Genomic DNA, 4,280 nt, shown 5'->3' with positions numbered 1-4,280 from the left:
TTTTATGAGGAAATAACACGGTGGATGGATGGTGGTAGAGCAGTGGATGTGGTCTACCTTGACTTCAGCAAAGCGTTTGACACGGTCTCCCACAGCATCCTTGCGGCTAAATTGAGGAAGTGTGGTCTGGATGATCGGGCAGTGAGGTGGACTGTGAACTGGCTGAAGGAGAGAAGCCAGAGAGTTGTAGTCTATGGGGCGGAGTCTAGTTGGAGGCCTGTGTCTAGTGGAGTGCCTCAAGGGTCGGTTCTGGGACCAGTATTATTTAATATATTCATCAATGATTTAGATGAGGGAATTGAGTGTACTATCAGCAAGTTTGCTGATGACACTAAGCTGGGAGGGGTGGCCGACACGCCAGAAGGCTGTGCTGCCATCCAGAGAGACCTGGACAGGCTGGAGAGTTGGGCGGGGAATAACTTGATGAAATATAACAAGGGAAAGTGTAGAGTCCTGCATCTGGGCAGGAACAACCCCAGGTTCCAGTATAGGCTGGGGAATGACCTGTTAGAGAGCAGTGTAGGGGAGAGGGACCTGGGGGTCCTGGTGGATGACAGGGTGACCATGAGCCGACACTGTGCCCTTGTGGCCAAGAAGGCCAATGGCATCCTGGGTTGTATTAGAAGGGGGATGGTTAGTAGGTCGAGAGAGGTCCTCCTTCCCCTCTACTCTGCCCTGGTGAGACCTCATCTGGAATATTGTGTCCAGTTCTGGGCCCCTCAGTTTAAGAAGGACAGGGACCTGCTGGAGAGGGTCCAGCGCAGGGCAACTAAGATGATTAAGGGAGTGGATCATCTCCCTTATGAGGAAAGACTGAGGGAGCTGGGTCTCTATAGTTTGGAGAAGAGGAGATTGAGGGGTGACCTTATTAGTGTATATAAATATATAAAGGGGGAGTGTCACAAGGATGGAGCTAGGCTCTTCTCAGTGGCAAACAATGAAAGGACAAGGGGAAATGGGTACAAATTGGAACACAAGAGGTTCCACTTAAACCTGAGAAGAAACTTCTTCTCAGTGAGGGTGATGGAACACTGGAACAGGCTGCCCAGGGAGGTTGTGGAATCTCCTTCTTTGGAGACATTCAAGACCCGCCTGGACACGTTCCTGTGTAAACTTATCTAGGTGTTCCTGCTCCGGCAGGGGGATTGGACTAGATGATCTTTTGAGGTCCCTTCCAATCTCTAACATACTGTGAATGCACAAGCTACTGACAGAGTCTTCTAAGACCAATGGTACAATGCAATACATAACACATGTATACACAAGTGTACAGAAAAAATATCAAAACATCCAGGGATATCATCATGATCATTAATTACTTCCCAATCAATAGTTAACTAAGGAGCTCAACGAAAAGCTTATACAATCATTTCACTCTGAGAGCAGACAAGAGAGATGGAAATAAGACTACAGTTTTGGCAAAGTTACTACAGTTTGGTAAGCACAAGAGCCCAGGAGCTGGAATACAGCAGCACCAGACAGAGCTTCCTCCCGAATAAAGTTTGTGACTAATCCAATTGTCCTGGGTTTAGCAATAGCAGTCATTTTTCTTTTTCTTGGTAGCTGGTGCTTCGATTTTCGGCCTGGGAACAGAGCTGATAACAATGATGTTTTGGTTTCGCCAAGGACTTTGTGAACCTCATGCTCTGTCAGGGAGGAGGGAAGCCGGGAGGAAGCAGAGACAGGACACCTGACCCAAACTGACCAAAGAGGTATTCCATAACACAGCACGTCATGCCCAGGAGGTAACTGGGAGTTACCCGGAGGGGCTAGGGCACTGCAGGGTTGGAGGAGGTATGGGTCGGTGCTTGGTCGGGCTTGGGGGGCGAGTTATCAGTCGGCTGGTGCTGAGGTGTTGTATTCTCTTCCCTTGTTATTTCCTTTATCATTGTTATTATTGGTGGTAGCAGCAGTGATTTGTGTTATACCTTAGTTACTAAACTGTTCTTAACCCAGGGGAGTTGCATTCTTTGTGATTCTCCTCTCCGTCCCTCCAGGAGTAGGGGGAGGGCAAGAAGGGGGGGAGTGATTGAACAAGCTGTCTGGCTAGGTTTAAACCATGACACAAGCCCATAACAGAGCAAGGCTCACTCACCAGTTTTACTATCTCACATGCAGACAATGACCATCACAAACCTGAAAGATTACCCAGTGTCCATCAAGTGACAACTGCAAGTGAAAACATCACTTCTAAAATGTAAAATAGTACCACAAAAGAATGGCACTTCATTGTTATATTTATATGGGGAAAACCAGAAAATCTAAAATAAAGGATCAAAACTTTCATTATGACTATTAGCCATTGTGCATGAGCCAATCCTGGAAGACTATGAAAATTCCCTACAAAAACCCTACTCTGTGAAGCAAGAGTTAACAAAAGAGAGACAGAATTATAGTGGTTCTCCAGGAAGTCCTGACTCAAAGGACATTCAGAGTGCAGGGGGCCTAATTATGTAGAAAGCTTATGTTCTATCTCCAAGTGCAATAGACGAGATGAAGTGCAAATAAGGGATGAAATAAGTGCAATATAAGGGATGAAGTAAGTGCAATATATACCTAAGACTAACTCCTCCCTCCCAGAGAAGGAAAGTTTATCTTGAATCAAGGCTTCGAGTAAATATTGGTGATTTTCTTGCAACCAAATACAGATGTGTCAAAACTATTTCTTGACTTCTTCCCAGAATACATATTAACAAGAACCACAGATCAGAATTTTTGAGCCTGAAGTGAAACAGACATTGACTGCAAGATAATGGATCTTGTCCTGTTCTTTGTCCTAGAACTGATAGATTTTTCTGCCACCTGCTGTCTTCATTACAGCTTTGGTCCTGACAGCTGAAAGCATTCAGTCTTCCATGTTCTGCTAAGAGGCCACTGACAGGTTCTCTTAAGCTTCTGCTTTCAAACCTTGAAGTTAATTAAGCTAGATTGTAAAGAGTATATTGATTTAACTTTACAGCCAATTTTTAATGCTGCTGTCACTAAGCTTTCATCATCAGTAATGAAAATTCTGAAAGGGACAAAGTCATCATAGAGATACGTAGTGAGAAACAATTACCAAGAGTAACAAACAAACATACAGCACTGATGGAGTAAGGCCTGACTGATGGCAGATACTGACTACCATCAGCTCTGCTAGCAGACACTAATACTGTCCTCCAGCTGCACTGTGCCATGCTATAGGCCACTCTCTTGCCCCTCCTCTCACCTAAGGTCTGCCAGCTAAGCAACCTGTGTATGTGTTTCTTAATCCTCTTTACTCAAAAGGAATCAAGTCAGCTATACTATTTAAATCATTTGTAGCTCATTTGGTATAGGACAAGTAATAGAGCAGTCATACAAGAGAGAGGTAGCCTGCCACCCCTCTGAAAGAGAATGAAGCATGAAGTCTTCTGTAAAACATTCCATAAGCTAAGAAAACATAGGTAGGAGTCTGCATTTGAAAACTATGAAGCTGATTTTATTTATTATGGAATTACTATATTTGGCTTCAGTGTTTCAGTGGTCTTCAATGGCCCCATTCCCATTGGGATTGTAAGTAAGGCTGAGAATTGACTGTGTAAGAACTTCGATTTCCCTTTTTTAGAAAAGAGCAAACTGCTTTTCAGTTCCTAGTTGTCTCCTCTAAAAGCATGGCAATAGAAGCTTGAGTGCTGATTGAGTGCCAGCGCACCTACCTAGAAAGGCCAGAAGCCCACATCCGTTTTGCTCTAGTCTGAAACACTTAAGCAACCTAGGAATTTCAAACTCTAGCTTTAAATCACTATTTTGCCCTTTTGTTTTTTGTTAAGCATGTTACAGAGAAAATAATTGAATGCACCCACTGAACTGACCCTGATTCCCTTGAACTATTTTGTTCTTTGTTTTTAAATCCATTTTACTTCAAAGTATTAATGTCCCTCTTAGGCATGTAGCATATTCTTTGTTATCCAACAGAATGAGCTGTTTTATACTTATCATCATGTTGCTTCTGTCCTTGCAATATGCCGGTTCAGTAGTTCACATCTTCCGCTGACTTTTCAGTGTTTTCTGAAGCCCAAATAACATTACCCTTTAAGTGTATGAGGCTGGTGTCATCAAGAAAAAGATAGACAGAAAAGTCACTGTACACAAAGCTAAGATACGATTAAGCAACGAAAAAGAATAATGATCAACCATTTCTACTCCCATTCACCCCTTCAGTGCAGAGCCCTGTTGGAGTGATATTGCCTCTGACATTCCACACAATACAAATGAGGATATCAGGCAAGTACAAGCCAGAAAGAGTCAGGTCAGACTCT

Source organism: Neopsephotus bourkii, unplaced genomic scaffold (genome assembly GCF_033783945.1).
Source record: "Neopsephotus bourkii isolate Nb327-2 ecotype Australia unplaced genomic scaffold, CSIRO-AGI_Nbou_v1 NB_1863, whole genome shotgun sequence".
NCBI lineage: Eukaryota > Metazoa > Chordata > Aves > Psittaciformes > Psittacidae > Neopsephotus > Neopsephotus bourkii.
This window is presented reverse-complemented; position numbering follows the sequence as displayed.